This window comes from Canis aureus, chromosome 6, assembly GCF_053574225.1.
Source record: "Canis aureus isolate CA01 chromosome 6, VMU_Caureus_v.1.0, whole genome shotgun sequence".
In the NCBI taxonomy this organism is placed as follows: domain Eukaryota; kingdom Metazoa; phylum Chordata; class Mammalia; order Carnivora; family Canidae; genus Canis; species Canis aureus.
Genome location: NC_135616.1, coordinates 77,974,213 through 77,993,908, shown reverse-complemented (window position 1 = coordinate 77,993,908; position 19,696 = coordinate 77,974,213). Strand labels below are relative to the sequence as shown.

Sequence of the window (19,696 nt, the reverse complement as noted above, 5' to 3'; positions counted from 1 at the left end):
CAGGGCATGGTCCTGGAGTCCCACATCGGGCTCCCCGCAAGCAGCCTGCTTCTCCCTCTGCCTGTATCTCTGCCCCTCTTTGTGTCTCTCATGAATAAATAAATAAAACATTTTTAAAATTTTTTATTTTTAATTTAAAAAAAATTTTATTTATTTTTTCCAAGTAGGAAATTATGGCTTTCTTTATTAGTTGCTGTTTTTTTTTATTGGAGTTCAGTTTGCCGACATATAGCATATCACCCAGTGCTCATTCCGTCAAGTGCCCCCCTCAGTGCCCGTCACCCAGTCACCCCAACCCCCACCCACCTCCCTTTTCACTTAAACAAATTTTTATGATAAACTTGCTTTCATGCCCACAAAAATTTAACATCAGGTGTTACAGTTGAAATGCCATTTCTGATTAAGACTTTTTAATAATAGCTTTTTCAATATATTCATGGTCAAGTTTGACAGTAGACTCTTCCTGCAATTATATGATAAAAAATTTAAACTAATAAAAAATTTATAGCACTTGAATTATGATTGAAATAACAGTTTTCCTTCTACTTACAAATGTGATTAATGTTGATGTCTTAGGATAACATTTCTGTAAAACTTTTTTCTTTTTTTGTTTTTTGTTTTTGTAAAACTTTTCCTATCAGATATTTCGACATAATAATAAAGTTACATATTGCAGGTTGCACTTGCATTGTTAGAGCATGCTGTGGCAAAGGGGCAGAAGTATCTGACTTGTATAATGACAGAGATTTAAGCTGATAAACCCAGTGTCCTCCAAGAGCCCCCATCCGACCTCCTGAAACCAAGGGGCTCGTGGAGCTACTTAGAAGAGTTTATGTAGAAGGTTCTGAAGGTGCATTCCTGTCCCTGGTGTTAGGGTCGAAGGTGGTGCTGAGGCGGATAGGGCTTCCAGCAGGCACACGGAGGGAAGCAGCTTGCGTCTTTGTCACCATGCACATTGGACACATCTATCCATTGGTACTGATGTGTTCTGAGTGACTGCTTTAAAAAGCCAAACATCTTCCGCAAAATAGCTATATTTATTTTGAAATAATCTAGATAGCTGGCTCCTATAAATTAATATCCAGGCAGGAGTCCGCCCTTTGACCACGCTTAGTGAGTGATAGAGCAGCAAATGCCACATACGGTCATTTTGCTTGTCCCCTGCACGCGCTTCTGAGATGTGTCAGCCTCTGAGGATCCCCGCAGGAGGCTGCCTACGGATGGAGGGGATGGCCTGGGGACAAGCCAGTCCAGTCGCCCTGAGTTTCGAGGGGGTTTGTATCACTCAGCACAGCCGTGATCCGTTCGCTGTGTACCAGTGTGTTTTGGCACCTCGGTTCGTAAGCCGTTGTGTGGATAATGTTTTAAAAGGACATCTCTGCGTCCCATTCCCCGTGCCATGTATGTGCCTGACTGAGATGCTTTAGGAAGAGCCCGACTGACCAGGAGACCCTGAAATTCTGCACTTCCAGCAAAGGTCTGCGGAAGCGACTTCCCCAGCTGTCTCCCGCAAGGCCATCGGGGGTCAGGGCTGGGAAATACCCAACCGTGACCTGTCGAGTGGTGAAAAATGGCATTTGTGCAGGCAGACCGACTTCTGGGGTGTGTTGGTCCACAGATGCTGCTCCTGTGAGTGGAAGGAGAAGGTGGAGATGAAAGACTCTGCTTTGAGACAGGAGTGTACACTCCCTGACATTTGAGGTACAAAATCACTGTGCTGACTTTGACCCTCACTTCCTTCCTTCTTGCTCAGAATTGGGACGTGGCTGTGCTCGCTTCAGCAGCACCTGTACCAGAAAAAGGAAGTCGAAACATTTCTTCTCTCAAGGTCAGGAATAAACTTCCCATCTTTGCTTCTTTACCCCTTTCCTCTTCACTTCTTATAGGGCCTCATTTATTTCTTTTCCACCTTAAGCTTTGAGTGGTTCCCCCTTCTCTGATTTCTTCTTTTCAACCTTGCAGTGTTTTGTTTTGTCTTTATTTTGCTTTTTCTTCCTAAAACAACTCTCTTGTCCTTCCCCTGGCTGCAGTTCAATTTTTTCCTTTCTCTTCTATTAATGCCTCTGAAGTATAAGAAATTTCACTGCGTTTCTCAAACACTTGAATTTGTCTTCTGCTTTAACTGCTGCACTGAACTGATCTCATTATGGTTCCCACTGACCTTCGTGTTGTTAAATGCAATATGCATTTCCCAGCTCTTAGTGATCGCTTTGCTGCATATGCTACTGTTAATCATTCCTTCTTGGAGAGATTAAAGAGGTTCAAAAATTCTTTGACACTCTTTTCAAGAGATGTTTAATTGCTGTTAAAACTAGTGATACTTATTAAAACTAGTGGGCCACCAAGGCAAAGTAGATGGCAGTTGATGTTTATTCCCCACAGAATTATCTGTATAACTATAACTTTTCATCTCTAACTCAGAAAAAAAATAATAGATGCCTGGGAATTATAATGATAATATATTGATAGGGAAATATCAAGCCTACGGTGATTTTATGTCTGAGAGTTTTTGGGAAGATTTTATTTATTTATTTGAGAGAGAGAAAGGGAGCACGAGTAGGGAGAGGGGCAGAGAGAGAGAGAAGCAGGCTCCCCACGGACCAGGGAGTCCCATGTGGGGCTCCAACCCAGGACCCTGTGATCATGACCTGAGCCAAAGGCAGATGCTCAACCAACTGAGCCACCCGGGTGCCCCCATATCTAAAATATTATTCACAAATGTTACTAGTTCATTATCTGTAATAAGTTATTTCTAGTCCACCTCTCAAGTGGTTCTAGTCATGACACCATGGCTAAGAAAAGTTGCTCTAACCTAACCCCGTGATGAACTGTAACCTGTAGAGCCACTGTGAAGAAATTTTGACCCTCTGACAGTGAAGTCAATGATTATGGACCTTGAAATAGTACTTGAATGTCCAATACATTTTGCTACCTCGTTTCCAATATCAATCACTTTTATTTCTCTTGGGAATCCTCTGGCTGAAGTTCAAGGCCTTTTTCCAATGCCAAAATCTAAAATCTTCATTTCATCAGCTTTGAATGTATTTTTAAAATGTCAGAATGCATTATGACAACTTTATTTATGGGATAAAGCCAGAAAATCCTTTTATTATCTTCAAATACTCAGAAGATATACCGTGTAAAGAATATCAGAGATGTTTCTCTGGAAATCTTTGTATCGGGCTTGGACCTGCCAAAAATTTGCATTATAGTCCCACAGTCTAGATTGGGAGTTGGGGAGAGAGGGATATTAATAGGTGGTGATATAATATAAAAAATCCTGTAATTGGGATCTCTGGGTGGCTCAGTGGTTTGGCGCCTGCCTTTGGTCCAGGGCGTGATCCTAGGGTCCCGGGATTGAGTTTTGCGTCAGGCTCCTCCCATGGAGCCTGCTTCCCCCTCTGCCTGTGTCTCTGCCTCTCTTTCTCTGTGTGTCTCATGAATAAATAAATACAATCTTAAAAAAAAATCCTGTAATTGAAGCACCATGTAACACTGTTTGAGGAAGTCTTCCCAGAAAGGAGAACTTTGAAGTGGGCCTTATAGGACGAGCTGGAGTTTGTGAAGGGAAGAAGTCGTCTAAGGGTCTTTCAGTCAGAAGGAAAATTGTGTGAAAGCACTTTGGGGATAAGTGGTTTGGGAGAAATGCAAATTGTTCCATACACCTAAGTTAAAAGGAGTATGTGACTGTTTTGGCTAGAGTCCCGCTTACATTTTATTTCTGAGGTATCTCAGAAATACCTCACTGTGGTATCTCTTTCCATCTACTGCTTTCTGAAGAGTTAAATAAACGCTGATCCAAGACAGGCTCTGCACCTAGTAGCTTTCCATACTCTTACAGAGTGGGTTAAGATAAATCTCTAGGATATTTATAGATGATACCTTTAAAGCACTCACAGTATATTGACTAAGACAAACTAGAAGCATTCTGTATCTATTTACTTGTGGTGGACGTGGGGAGGGAACTAAAGCATAGACAACAGTGAAAGATTTGTTCAGGAGGGTTTAGAGTATTACTCAGGATCCCTGACTTCCAGGAAAGGCCTTGGTTCATACCTACACACCATCCAAGATCTCCAGACATTGTTTTCCATAGTATCCAGGTTTATCATCATCTTAAGGGAAAGTACATCAAGAGGGCAACTATCTCTGCCTAACAGACCCTTTTTAATATGAAAAGAGTCACCACTTGTACCACCCACCAAGAAAGGAAATACTTCATAGCTCAGTCTTGGGTATCTACTGAGCCTCATGCTATACTTAGCACAACCTAAGGGGAATTAGAGATTACATGTTCTGCATCCACTTCTAATGAGTAGGTTTTTTTCCCTGCACACCAAGCAATTCTCCAATACCAGCAAGGTGTCCTACAATTCAACTCAATTTTCACCACCTGAAGATAGTCTCAGATTCCATAGATTAAAGGTTCATTTCTATGAACTGCATCCCTTCCTCATCCCATACTCCAGACACCATCTGGGCTTCTGACCTACCAGCTATAGCTTGGAGGTTTCAAGGACCCCTTCCTTGGGTTTGATTAATTTGGTAGGGTGGCTAACAGAACTCAGAAACATTTAAATTACTCACAAGTTTTTATTTACTCTACTTAGCAGGTTGTGATAAAAGGATATAATTCAGGAACAGCCAAATGGAAGAGATGCATAGGGAAAGGCATGAGGAAAGAAGGCAGATTTTTCATGCTTTCTCCTGCCACCTCCATATGTTCACCAACCTGGAAGCTCTCTGAATCCAGGTTTTATTACATAGGCATGATTGATCGAATCATTGGCCGTTGGTGATTGAACTCAATCTCCAGCTCATCTGCCTTCCCTGGAGGTCCAATCACATGATTGGCTCCTAGAGCTACCAGCCTCCATCCTTAGTTTATCTAGGGATTTTCCAAAAGTTACCTCATTAACATAATAAAAGACCTTTGCGCTCTTATCACTTCGGGAAATCTAAGTGTTTTAGAAGCTCTATGCCAGAAACCAGGACAAAGACCAATTATATATTTCTTATTGTGAATCACAATGTCACAGATATCTATAAAACTCATATCTATAAAACTCACCTTCACAGTCAAGGTGACAGTATGGAGCTTAATTACATAGAGTTGGCTCTAAGTCTTAGAATTCTTGTTTTCCCGAATAATCTCATCCATTCCCATTAGCATTAGCTCAAATTTGTGATGAACTCCGAAAACTCCCAGAACTAACTCACTTCTTTCTTCTTTCTTTCTTTCTTTCTTTCTTTCTTTCTTTCTTTCTTTCTTTCTTTCTTTCTTTCTTTCTTTCTTTCTTTCTTTTTTCTTTTTCCTTCCTTCCTTCCTTCCTTCCTTCCTTCCTTCCTTCCTTCCTTCCTTTCTCTCTCTCTCTCTTTTTCTTTCTTTCTTTCTTTCTTTCTTTCTTTCTTTCTTTCTTTCTTTCTTTCTTTCTTTCTTCTTTCTTTCTTTCTTTCTTCTTTCTTTTTTCTTCTTTCAAGATTTATTTATTTATTCATGAGAGAGAGAGAGGCAGAGACACAGGCAGAGAGAGAAGCAGGCTCCTCACAGGGAGCCTGATGTGGGACTCTATCCTTGGACCCTGGATTACACCAGAGCCAAAGGCAGACGCTCAACCCTATTTGACAGATTCAAAATCAAATTAGTTTTTTTTTCCTAAAAGCCCATTTTAGATGTTGTTCTATTTAAATATTAGTTAATGGTATTATATGCCATTGATCAACCAAGGCAGATACCTGGCAGTCATATTTGATTTCTCCCTATCCTTCACACCTTAATATCTGACCTGTCACTAAGTCCTATTCATTTACTTTTCAAGATAATATTCCATTTTCTTTTGTAGTTCAGTGAGAATGTAGCATTCTACAATTCATATTTATACTTGGTAGCAATGGGTGGTGGTTTTGGAATATCTATTTGACAATATATATTGGCTCAGTTTCATCCAGGTTCTGTATTAGGTTAACTTAGCTTTTTAAGAGTTCTTTCCTCCATTGATTTCTTCTCAGAGAGCATCTGGATGGAGGAAAGCTGACTTACCTCACACAATGTGAGACGTATGTATATGTGTGTGTGCGCACGTGCACTTGTTTGGGGCAGTGGGGTATGTGTGTGTAGGAGATGAGATCCACATGCCATAATTTGATTTCTTTTTTTTGTTTTTTAAGATTTTATTTATTTATTCATGAGAGATACACACCGGCAGAGACACAGGCAGAGGGAAGAGCAGGCTACCTGCAGGGAGCCCGATGTGGGACTCGATCCCAGGACCCCTGATCCTGAGCCAAAGGCAGATATTCAACCACTGAGCTACCCAGGCGTCCCCATTATTTGATTCCTTGCAGGTCTCCAGTTGAGATGTCCTTCTGCCTCTCCCTGGGTATTAACCTCTGTCTTTACTGAACCAGTGGCTAACAAGTCTTAGCTGGTTTTTGATGGTGTTAACATCCACTGTGGCCAACCATAGGCCCCGCCATTATCCTCAGTCCTGAAGTACCTGCTCTTTGTGGCTTCTGCATTTTGACTCCAGGTCCGTGCCATTTTAGGGGTCCTCTCAGCATGCCTTTGCCTCCATAGCTGGTGGAAACTTCTGGATCTTTTGTGTACTAAGCTCTATGTTGACTAAATGTATCTTTCTGATCACCTCTTTCTGCCAATGCCATTTCTTTATCTCTACCATGAACTATAGTGCTCTCCGATCTAGTCACATTTATCTGAATTTTGTATGCATCCCTTTGAGTTCTGAGCTCTCTCTTTTTTTTTTTTTTTAAAGATTTTTTTTTACTTATTCGTGAGAGACATACAGAAAGAGAGAGGCAGAGACACAGGCAGAGGGAGAAGCAGGCTCCATGCTGGGATCCCGATGCGGGACTCGATCCCCGGACCCCAGGATCTTGCCCTGAGTGGAAGGCAGACGCTCAACCTCTGAGCCACTCAGGCGTCCCGAGTTCTGAGCTCTCTGTTCTACCTCTGGAAAGTGAAGGACTTTCTTTTTTTAGCCTCTTTTTGAGCAGGTTATATTTTCTCCATATGGAGGCAGCATTTGACATCCTTTCCTTGGGGCCATAGGGGGTGATAGGACTATGGGGGAATATAATTTACAGAGCTAATAAAGACTACATTTACTATTTTCAGAATAATATTCTTATGCAAATACTCATTTATACATACATTATTAAAACAAAATTATACTGTACATATTTTTCTGAAATTTTATTTTATTTTTAGGTCTTATTTATTTAAACAGTTTCTACATCCAACATGGGGCTTGAACTCATGACCCTGAGATCAAGAGTACCATGCTGTTCCAACCGTGCCAGCCAGGCACCCCTGAAACTTCTCTTTTAATCTAATAATATATTTTGGAATATTTTCCATGTTTAGATTCAGATATACCTAATTCATTTTAATGGATACATAGCACTCTATTTTATTTTATGACTATCATAAGTTGTCTGGTTGATGGACATTTAGTTTGTATGCTATTTTTTTATTATGGATGTTTCTGCAATAGCTATCCTTGTACATTGTGGACAAAAATTTTAATTTTTCTATTTCCTTTATAAATTTGGTGTTTTCTTCCCTGCTTAAAATGTTTTTTCTATTTCAAAACCAAAAATGTATTTCTTTTTTACTTTCTTTTATGGCTTTAAATGTTTAATGCATTTGGATTTTATTTTTTACATGTTCTGTGATATAGGCAGCATTGCTATTTTCCATGTATTTTAGAATTGTGTATTTTTAAAAGAAAACTGTTTTTTTTTTTTCCCCCCCCACAGAAAAATTTTCTGGTTGAATTGGTTCCATTGGGAAAAATTTAGGTTGAGGGATGTTCTAATTGACCTCAATTTCACACTCAACATTTCAGTTCAGATTCTTTTGTCTCAGGCTATAATTGCCAATTGTCCTAAGCCTGTCTTTAGAATAAGATGGATATAAATTTCCAGCTCCTCTGTTTGCAATTGTTAAGTTGTTAATTATCCAAATACTCAATCTGTGTTCACAGATCCTCACTGCAAACATGAAGGTGTACAAACAAAGTTAGGTCTCTTTAAAATATATGTAGAATCCCAAAGTGAACACCAACAGGTAGAATTTGTGCAGCTCTGTCATCAGGTTAGACATATTTTCAATGATATGTTTGTAATAAAATATAAAAACAGAATTATCAGAGTCTGCATTTTATTTTAAAAAATATTTTATTTATTTATTTGACAGAGAAAGAGTGAGAACACAAGTAGGCAGAGCAGCAGGCAGAGACAGGGAGAAGCAGCAGGGAGCAGGGAGACTGATGTGGGGCTGGATCCTAGGACCCCGGGATATGACTTGAGCTGAAGGCAGACGCTTAACCTCTGGACCACCCAGGAGCCCCCAAAGCCTGCATTTTAGTGATACTTGTGTATACTGCTATTTTTTGCAAAAAGAGCATGTGTTTCTTTTTTTCCTAAGTACCAATATTTATTTTTTAAGAAATTGGGAAACACAAGACATGTACAGAGAAGAAAATGATTCACTGGCACCTAGAGAAAGTCATGCTTAATGTGTTGGCCTGTTTTTTTCCTCATGTTCCTCATTCCTATATAATCCACTCATGTTTCTTTATATAGAGAGCGAGGGAACACCAAATTCATTTTGGCCAAATGCTGAGAGATTGACTATTAAGATCAATATTCAGCGGAACTGAGACCAAAGGCGAATATAACCATCAAAAATGAATTTACTGAGGTAGATTCAAGATGAGGTCAATAAACTTAACTATTACTACAGTTCCATATTCAAATCTTCATAATATAATTTTGGCAGTTTGACATTTTGGTGCAGAAGCGTTACCGTCTACCTAGACATCTTAGTTGCTGGCCTGCTCACCGGCCTCAGACTCCTCTTTTGGCTTCTAAAGAGATGCTCATTTTCAGCTCAGTTCTGTGGGGGACATGATGTTTGTTCCTAATGGCCATGCTGCCACTAAGGGATTGAATGTTTGCTTCTTTGGAATTGTAACCAACTAAGGTAAAAATTTATCTACTGTTCATATTCTGCCTTTGAAGATTCGATCATTGCTAATTATGCAATTTTATTGAAGCAATTTCACAAATTTAAGTGCTTTGTTCAATTGGAGAAAAAATAATGAGTAAAGTACGCTTTTAATTAAAATTTTTTTGTATACACAATATTTTTTTAAAAGATTTATTTATTTATTTATTTGAGAGAGAGAGAGAGAGCATGAAGTGGGTGAGTGGTGGAGGGAAAGAATCTTCTAGGAGACTCCCTGCTAGGCGCTGATATGGGGCTTGATCTCAGTACCCATGAGACTATGACCTGAGCCGAAATCAAGAGTTGGACGCCCACCCAATCAACACACCCAGGTGCCCCTACACATGATATTTTATATAATCACTTGTGCAACTTTCTTAAGTCTTAGATCTAGAAATGTGGCAGTGAAGCAATGTCATTGGCTTTCAGTTTAGCAAAATTTTCTTTGACTTTCCATCTGCATCTCAGCTTTCACTGCATCTTTAGTGGAACAGCATGACCCGAAGCTCTTCACAGCAGGTATCATCACGTAATACCTATCCTTCCATGGCAAGCTTCGCCTGAAAAACCACTTTTCCCTGCAAGGAACTACTAGTTGTTGCTAGTGCATCCTGTATATCTGCATACGTTCATCTCTATAAAGTACAATGTTAACCCTTCCTTTTGGAAAGCAGTTTATTTTTTTTTTATTTTTATTTTTTTTGGAAAGCAGTTTAAATGCTTTGTTTTTTTTGAAGACATTGAGTAGCTATTAACTCTCATTGTTTGATCATGTTATATGAGTACATGATTAGGCAGTTCTCAAATTTTTTATATGCCATATTGTTGTCTGTGGCTACAGAAGAATTTTGGATGTGGTTACAGTCTTGCTGCCGATAGGCAGTGTTTTTGTTGTTACACTCTACTAGAATGACTTCCTGAGCACACACAACTGAAGGATGTGAACAGAACATGTGACTGGCTGGGTTCCTAAACCACTCAGAGGTTTGCCTGTTGTATTGTCAGTGACAACAGCATGATTTGCCATTCTATAGAGATTCCTTTAGTAACACTGACCTGAACGGTTGGTGTTCAAGATAGAGAAATTACTTGACGAGAGTAAAACTGAACCCATGTAATTTACCATTAATATATGGTGCAGACATGTATACAGAATACTCCTGGCTGTTTATTTATTTATTTATTTTTTGTTAAAGATTTTATTTATTTACTCATGAGAGACAGAGAGAGAGAGAGAGAGAGAGAGAGAGAGAGAGGGGGCAGAGACACAGGCAGAGGGAGAAGCAGGCTCCATGCAGGGAGCCCGACATGGGACTCAATCCCTGGACTCCGGGGTCACGCCCTGGGCCGAAGGCAGGCCCTCAACTGCTGAGCCACCCGGGCATCCCATCCTGGCTATTTCTAAAATTTGTATGTCTAATTTAAAACGTGGAAGATGTTTAAGAGTATCATTAACCATTTGTACCAAGTAGAATATAATTCAGGAAAATATTTTTCAGTAACATAAGTTTTAGAATTCATACCCTGGTCAAATTTCAAAAATCCCCCCCCCCCTTTTTTTTTATGTCTGAAAAATCATTGACTGTCTCTGGCAAACAATTCAATGGGCCTTTGTTTAATTTTTTTTTTTCAGATTTTATTTATTTATTCCTGAGAAAGACACAGAAAGAGAGGCAGAGACACAGGCAGAGGGAGAAGCAGGTCCATGCAGGGAGCCCGATGCTGGACTTGATCCCAAGACCCCAGGATCACGCCCTTAGCCAAAGGCAGATGCTCAACCACTGAGCCATCCAGGTGCCCCCATCTTAATTTATTTCTAACTTCGCTCCTCATTTCCCTTTTCCCTCACTTTACCTGCCCTAGGATTGTGTCTCCCCGCGTAATGAATTCATGCTTAAGTCACGTTGCAGGCTCTGTTTTCTAGAGAATCTTGGTTAACACATTGGCTGTTTACTCCCCCCCCCCCTTTTTTTTTTTGAGATTTGCCTATGTGTGGCCTTTGTCCATTTTCCTTCCTGGATATTTATATTTTGTTGAATGATTTGCAAAAGCTCTTTGTTAGATGAAGAGCTAATACCTTTATCACTTATTTTAAATTTTGTTTTATTATTTTTAAATTAAAAAGTACTTTAAATTTTTATTTTTCTGCAGTTTGGCATACATTTTTATCTTTATAGTCTTTATGTTTTAGTTGTGAGCTGTGTCACACATGTAGAAGGATGTCTAAAACAGATCTCTTTTAGATAATATAACAAATAATAAAACAAACCGTAGTTACTTCTATTAAGAAACTGGTCATCCACTGCACTACAGAAGTCCCCCACTGTGACCTACTTTAATCACATACTTAAAAAAAAATATTTGAGAGACAGAGAGAGAGACAGAGAAAGAGAGACAGCTTGAGCAAGCAGAGGGAGGGGCAGAGGGAGGAATCTCAAGCAGACTCCCTGTTGAGTGGGGAGCCCACTTGGGGCTCTATTTCACAATCCTGAGATCATGACCTGAGATGAAATCAAGAGTTGGAAAGTTAACTGACTGGAGCCACCCAGCCGCCTCAAATCAGACTTTTTCTTCTTGTAATCATTCTTGTGATTTCTGTTTTTTGGTACTCTGCGTGTGTGGATGTGCATGTGTGTGTGTGTACATATGTCTCTGTGTGTATCACTATTTTCAACTCCTTACCTCTCATCTTTTCAGTGTTGGCTCCCACTCCTTTCTCATCCACAACAGAATGCCATCTCATGTAAAATGTGGAAATATAAGGTAGATGCAGAAGACCAGATGGTAGATGATGACTCCATTAACACAGAATTCAAGCTAAAAGGAGAAACGAGCAAGACTGCCTGAAGTCATGAAAGTTGAAGACAACAGTCACTAATATTCATAAAATGCTGTAGGATCAGTTGTGGCTACGGCTACTGACATAAGTAGGGAAAGAAATATCAAATCAGTCTCCTAAGCACAGCACAGTATTTTGTGGACTGAGAAATACAGAGGTAAGATAATGAAAGAAAAATTACCCAGAGACATTCAAATATACATGATATATTTTATATAATAAATAGATACATAATCCTCTGTTGCATGCCATCTTTTTAATAGAGTCTAATCCCTTCCCTAGTATAAAAGGTGAACACAGACATGAGAGACTAGAAGTTAAACATGGGGTCATAAAACGAATATTACGTGTTTGGAAGTGACTTTATTCCACTCATAGGCCTAAAAACTTTGGGGCAATATCAATTCCATTGTCAAGGGCCATCATCAATCTTGAACTTTAGGGTATCTGCTTTGTTCTTGACTTCTCTATAAGTGATTTTCTTGTCACTTAGAATATAAAACTCTCAGGGAGAGCTTGTATGTCAGTTTTAGAGTAGGAACTTAAATGAGTTTTGGTTAGCCTAGCTAAAAGTTTGTCAATTTTATTGATACTTTCAAAGAACCAATTTTGTTTTCATTGCCTCTTCTCTATTGTTTTTCTGTTTCCAATTTCATTTATCTCTACCCTAATCTCTGTTATTTCCTTCCTTCTACTTGCTTGAGTTTAGTTTGCTCTGTATTTCTATTTTCTTAAGGTGGAGTCTTAGATATTGATTTGAGGTATTTTTTTCTCTTCTAATTTTGGTGTTATAGCTAAAAATTTCCCTCTAAGCACTGCTTTACCTCTATCTAATAAATTTGGATATGTTTAAAAATGGCACTTGATAGAACATCTGAATATATAACACCATTGTCATCTAGCTTCCAGTATTGTTGCGAAGTTCAAAATAATTCATGTGGGTTCTCTCTTTTTCTTTTCTTTCTTGCAAGTCTTTTTTTTTTTTTTTTTTTTTTTTTTTTTAAGTAGGCTCCATGTGGGGAGCCCCTCTCCAGCGTGGGGTTAGAACTTAACTACTCTGAGGTGGAGATCTAAACTGAGATCAGGAGGTAGACACTTAACCAACTGAACCACCTAAGTTCCACCCTTGCAAATCTTTTAATTGTCCTCAGAGTTCTGAAGTTGCACACACATATACCACATTATGGCCTGTTTGCATCCATTGTCCTGGACAGATGATGGCTCCTTTCTTTCTTTTTTTTTTTTTTTAAGTTTTTATTTTAACTCCAATTAGTTAACATACAGTGTAATATTAGTTTCAGGTGATTAAACACTTCCATACAATATCCAGTGCTCATCTTGACAAGTGACCTCCTTAATCCCCATCACCTATTTAGCCCATCCTCTCACCTACCTCCCCTCTGGTAACCATCAGTTAGCTCTTTAGAGTTAAGAGTCTGTTTCTTGCTTTGTCTCCCTCTTATTTTTTCCCTCTTTGTTCATTTGTTCTTAAATTCTATTTAGGAATTTAAGATACCATGTGATTTCACATGGTATCTGTCTTTTTCTGACTGACATTTTGCTTAGCATTGTAACTCTCTAGCTCCATCCATGTCATTGCAAATGGTAAGATTTCATTATTTTTTTAAAAAATATGTTATTTATTTATTCATGAGAGATACACAGAGAGAGAGAGATTTAGAGAGAGAGAGAGAGAGAGGCAGAGACACAGGCAGAGGGAGAAGCAGGCTCCCTGTGGGGAGCCCGATACGGAACTTGATCCCTAGACCCGGGATCATGCCCTGAGCTGAAGGCAGATGCTCAACTGCTAAGCCACCCATGTGTCCCTAAGATTTCATTCTTTTTTATGGCTGAATAATACTACATTGTGTGCATGTGTGTGTATGAATGCTTTATCCATTTATTATTAGTCATTGGATGCTTGGGCTGCTTCCATAGTTTGGCTATTATAAATAATGGTGCAGTAAACACAGAGGTGCATGTATCCCTTTGAATCAATGTTCTTGTATTTGTGAATACCCAGTAGTGCACTTGCTGGATCATAAAGTAGTTGTGGAGCCCATCTTGGGGCCTGATCCTACAACCCTGAGATCATGACTTGAGCCAAAATCAAGACTTGGATGACTGACTGACAGACTGAGTCACCCCTTTATTTTTAAGTTTTTGAGGATCCTCCATACTGCTTTTCACAGTGGCTGCAAGTTTGCATTCCCACCAACAGTGCATAAGGCTCCTTTTCCACATTCTTACCAACACCTGTTGGTTTTAGCATTGTTCATTTTAGTCATTCAGACAGGTATGATATGATATCTCATTGTAGTTTTGACTTGCATTTCTCTGATAATGAGTGATGATGAGCATTTTTCCCTGTGTCTGTTGGCCATCTGGATGTCTTTTTTGGAGAAATGTCTGTTCATGTTTTCTGCCCATTTTTAAAATTGGATTGTTTTTTGGGTGTTGAGTTTGATAAGTTCTTTTTTTTTTTTAAAGTTTATTTATTTATTTTTTTAAGATTTTATTTATTTATTCATGATAGAGAGAGGCAGAGACACAGGCAGAGGGAGAAGCAGGCTCCATGCACCGGGAGTCCGACGTGGGATTCGATCCCGGGACTCCAGGATCGCGCCCTGGGCCAAAGGCAGGCGCCAAACCTCTGCGCCACCCAGGGATCCCTGATAAATTCTTTATAGATTTTGGATACTAACCCTTTATTGGATATGTCATTTGCAAAAATCTCCCATTCTGTAGGCTGCCTTTAGTTTTGTTGATTGTTTCCTTCATTGTACAGAAGCTTTTTATTTTGATGAAGTCCCAATAACTTATTTCTGCTTTTGTTTTCCTTGCCTCAGGAGATGTGTTTAGAAAGAAGTTGCTATGGCTGATGTCAAAGAAGTTACTGCCTGTGTTCTCTTCTAGTACTTTTTGTTATTTATTTATTTATGATTTTATTTATTCTCAAGAGACACAGAGAGAGAGAGAGGCAGAGACGCAGACAGAGGGAGAAGCAGACTCCCTGTGGGGAGCTTGATGTAGGACTCGATCCTGGGACTCTAGGATCATGCCCTGAGTTGAAGGCAGATGCTTAACCAGTTAGCCACCCAGGCATCGCACTTCTAGGACTTTTTTTTTTTTTAATTTTATATATTTATTAGAGAGAGAGAGAGAGAGAACATGCTCATGTGCTTGGGCAGAGGGGCAGAGGGAGAAGGAGAGAGAGAATCTTAAGCAGACTCCTTGCTGAGCATACAGCTAGATGCAGGGCTCGATCTCAGGACCCTGAGATCATAACCTGAGCTGAAATCAAGAGTTGGACGCTTAAATGAGCCACCCAGGCACCCGTCTTCTAGGATTTTTATGGTTTTCTATCTCACATTTAGGTCTTTAATCCATTTTGAATTAATTTTAATGTATAGTGTAAGAAAGTGGTCCAGTTTCATTCTTTTGCATGTTGCTGTCCAGTTTTCCCAACACAATTTGTTGAAGAGACTGTCTTTTTCCCATTAGATATTCTCACTTGATTTGTTGAAGATTTTTTAAAAGATTTATTTATTTATTTTAGAGACAGAGAGAGAGGGAGAGAGGGAGAGAGAGGGCAGTGGGAGACACAGAGAGAAGGTGAGAGAGAGAGAATCCCAAGCAGATTCCATGCCCAGCATGGAGCCTGATATGGTGCTTGATCTCACAACCCTGAGATCATGACCTGAGCCAAAAACGACTGTGGCGCCAACCTAGGCACCTGTTGAAGATCAGTTGACCATATAATAATGGGTTTATTTCTGGGCTTTCTATTCTGTCACACTGATATATGTGTCTATTTTTGTGAGTTGATGGCTTCTTTCAGTCTAGATACCCAAATCCTTCAGTTTTGAAGAATTTTCTTGTACTATATCCACGATGATTTCTTTACCTCCATTTTGTTTTTCTCCATTTCTATAATTCTTGTTAATCAGACACTCAATATTTTGGATAAACTTTCTTTTAGTTTCCTTAGCTTTTCTTTACATTTTCCACTTTTTTTTTTGTTCTGCTCTACCTACAGCAATATTTCCTTAATTATATTTTTCAGTTCTTCTGTTGTGTTGTTTAGTTTTGCACCCACACTTTTTTTTAATTATCAAGAGTTCTTTATCTTTGACTAATACTGTTCAGTAATAATTTCTTATTTCTTCTAGCAATATACTCTCTTATGTCTCTGAAGAAATTTTAATAATTTCTTTGAAATTTTTATTTTGGCACAGTCTGTTTAAGTTGCTTTTATTTTTTATTTCTTGTGCACATGAATGCTCTCTCTTCTCAAGTTGGACAATTTCTCCTTGGTTGTCTAGTGATTTTTGGCTGCTGTTCATATTAAAGAATGAGGTACAAAAGCACTGACTGGAAGCTGTATGTGCATTGCTGATTCTTGTTACCTGTGCACTTTGTTCTAGGGTGATCTGACTGGGGTTTTTAATTGGGTAAGCACTACTATCATTGCCTTTTTTGTTCCTTGGAATGGTCAGAGAATAATTAAATCCTTCTTGTCATGAAAGAGCAATCCTTAACCATTTAATGAATTAGAAAGCAAACTTTTTTCAAGAGAGACTAAATAGCGATATATTGTACAGGTTAAATAAAGTATTATCAGTGTTAATAGAATACACTGACATTACACAAGAAGTAGGCTGTATTTGCATGTCATAAATTTCATTGTTCTTACTAAAGCTTAAACACATGTCACTCTGTAGAGTGTATTGCCAAATACTTGATATCAGCACCAGAATTTTGCCATTACACTGCAGCAAATTTTAAGAGGTCCATAACTCAGCTGATACTATTTTTGGGGGAGTAATGGATGTTGGGTGAAGCATTAGGAATATCAAGTTGTGGGCAGCCCTAGTGGTGCAGTGGTTTAGTGCCGCCTGCAGCCCAGGGTGTGATCCTAGAGACCCGGGATGAGTCCCGCGTTGGGCTCCCTGTATGGAGCCCGCTTCTCCCTCTGCCTGTGTCTCTGCCTGTCTCTCTCTCTCTCTGTGTGTGTCTCTATGAATAAATAAAATCTTAAAAAAAAAAAAAGGAATATCAAGTTCTCCCAATGATTTGGAAGGAGAGCCACCAGCAGGAGAGAGAGGTCCAATGGTTATGGTATTAGCCATTACCTTAAAAGTCTTTAACTCTGCTGTTTTATGCTTAGGAAGAATAATACTTTGGAAGGAGAAATCAATTTGAGATTTGAGATTGGACTTGGGAAATGGATTAAGCAATGTTCTGGATGTTTGCAAAGGTTATTCCTATTTTCATGTTTTTAGAGACTTCCAAAGCAAATGGTTCTATAACTTTTCTCAGAATCATATTGTTGCATAGGGGTTGGGTAGGGGAGTTCTTCCTACTACCTCACTTTCGTCTCTCTCTTTTCTTCTTCTCTTCTCTTCTCTTCTCTTCTCTTCTCTTCTCTTCTCTTCTCTTCTCTTCTTCTCTTTCCTTCCTTTCTTCCTTTCTTCTTCTTTCTTTCTTTTTTTCAAGATTATATTTATTTATTCATGAGAGACACAGAGATAAAGAGAGGCAGAGACACAGGCAGAGGGAGAAGCAGGCTCTATGCAGGGAGCCCGACGTGGGACTCCATCCCAGGTCTCCAGGATCAGGCCCTGCGCTGAAGGTGGCACTAAACCTCTGAGTCACCCGGACTGCCCCATCTCTCTCTTTTCTTATGTTTTCCACGGGATAAGAATTAGAAGTGTCTCTTGCCAGTGATTCCTCAGTTTTCCTTTTCTTCTGATGTCTAAATTCTGACAAGAAATCTGAGTTGGGTTAATTCCCTTTTAATATTATTAAAATGTAGAACTCGGTGGCTAAATACTATTTTAGGCTGGATTTTTTTTTTTTTTAGGCTGGATTTTTTTGTTGTTTTTACATCAGTGAGGTTATACTAATCTACTTAAAAATACACTTACTTAAAAAAAATACACTTGTGTCTACCAGAAAAATTAATTAAAAGTTAGCATATGTGCTTACGTGCCATATTTGTTACATTTTTCTTGCTGATATGCATTTTGTCTTGTCAACAAGCACTGATCTTTATATTTCCAATTCCTATATCCCCCCCCCCAAAATATTAGCTGAGTTACGAGTCGTTTATTGATATCTTAGTATTCATTCATTTGTTAAATGCCTTGTTTGTTTGTAAAGGCAGAGGTAGGGGATATTAAGATATGCTGCAATGAGGATCCTTGATTCACAGATAATAAAGTTTGAGATTTCGGAGAAGAGGGCCTTGAGGGTGGGCTTCTACTGGTTGAGAACATTTTTATGGAAGAGGTATGACTTAAACTAGGTCTTGAAGCAGAGGCAGGATTTAAATGGTTGGAGAGGCGGATGCCAGATCAGGTTTGGAGAGTGGAATGAATTAGAATGAGCTGTATGAGTATGAGTGATGTAGAGTTCATTCTGAAGAGGAGCGAGTTTGTGCTGGAAATACTAAAGTTGGTAAGGGAGGCTGTGGTTAGATTTTGAAGGCCTTGAAGATTGCTAAGGATTTGATCTGTGGGGAATGTGTTTTGGGAAAGAGGGTGACCCAATATTTTGAGAAAATGAATCTGATGATCCTGTACAGTATAGCACAGTGGTAAAGAGCATGTACAGAATCAGAACCATAGCCTTGACTATTTATTTGCTGTATAAACTTTGGCAAGCAGTTTATCCATTCTGGGCCTTAGTTCCCTCATTAAAGAAATTAACTTATTAATTTTTATTTTTAATTGTGGTGAAAAACACTCTTTCTCCATTTGAAAAATGGAGGCATTAAATAATAATGCCACCTACCTCTAGGGTTATTGAGAGGAGTAAATGAGATGAGGTATGTAAAATATTTGGTACTTTCATAAATGCCTGGTACATAATATTAGCTAAAAATATTATCTAAAAGGGAAGAGACTTATGCCCTCCTCCCCCCCCCATGGTGCCACCCCAAGGGACCTTGCAGCTGACCAGAGAGCAGCACAATGAATGGCAAGACCATTTTCACATACTTTACTGGCTCTAAGGACTCTGGAGGGAAGAGCTAGCACCCGACCGCATGCAGGCTGAACCAGTTGTGGGAGAGGGGCTGAAGTATTAGTGAAGGATGTGTGTTCATCTACTGATGAAAAACCTGATTGGAAAAGATCCAAATAATGACTTCAGAAAAACCTTGAAAGTAACCACAGTGCCTTCCCTACTTAAATATGGATCGCCTCAAAACTGGTCAAATCTGAGTGTCTTCCGGCCAATCTGGTGGAGATGTTATTCTCTAAAGATTAACATTTGCTGATAGCAGTTGTGTCATGATTTCCTGATTTGCTCTGGGATAAAAGAAACCGCTTGCTTGCTTTGAGTTCATGTTAGCAATAAATAAGTACATAATAATGTAAAAAAAATGGTAGGTCCAAATAGAAAGTGCTATTGAGTGCTCATGAACCTTCAGCAAAAATAAAAGGGAAGAGAGGCTAGGGATGGTGAGAGAGGAGAAACTTAAAGTAATTGAATTGTGAGTTGCTCAGGCGTTTTTTCCCCTGTAAATATCACCACGGTTATTTTTTGTCAAACTGTATTACAGCTGGCCCTTCAATAAGGTGTGTGTGTGTATGGGGGGCATTTCGGGGCCCTCCTCCCTCAGATTAGAAATCTGGGTATAGGGCAGCCAGGGTGGCTCAGCAGTTTAGCCTGCCTTCAGCCCAGGGCATGATCCTGGAGACCTGGGATTGAGTCCCATGTCGGGCTCCCTGCATGGAGCCTGCTTCTCCCTCTGCCTCTCTCTCTCTCTCTGTGTGTGTGTGTCTCATGAATAAATAAATAAAATCTTAAAAAAAAAA

At 39.3% G+C, this 19,696-nt stretch overlaps 1 long non-coding RNA gene across 8 annotated transcripts in view; it reads left to right on the top strand.

Moving 5' to 3' along the window:
- LOC144316459 (uncharacterized) overlaps positions 1-19,696 on the top strand; it is a 167,877-nt gene that overhangs the window by 21,317 nt on the left and 126,864 nt on the right. For 5 of the 8 annotated variants that reach the window (XR_013382431.1, XR_013382426.1, XR_013382427.1 and 2 more), the window contains exon 2: positions 1,754-1,828. The exons of 2 other annotated variants lie outside the window; for them this stretch is intronic. This is a non-coding gene — a long non-coding RNA (uncharacterized LOC144316459). Of the gene's footprint in view, positions 1-1,753; positions 1,829-10,692; positions 10,826-11,728; positions 12,028-19,696 lie in introns of those variants that run through there. One more of the 8 variants, XR_013382433.1, reaches the window with a different exon arrangement.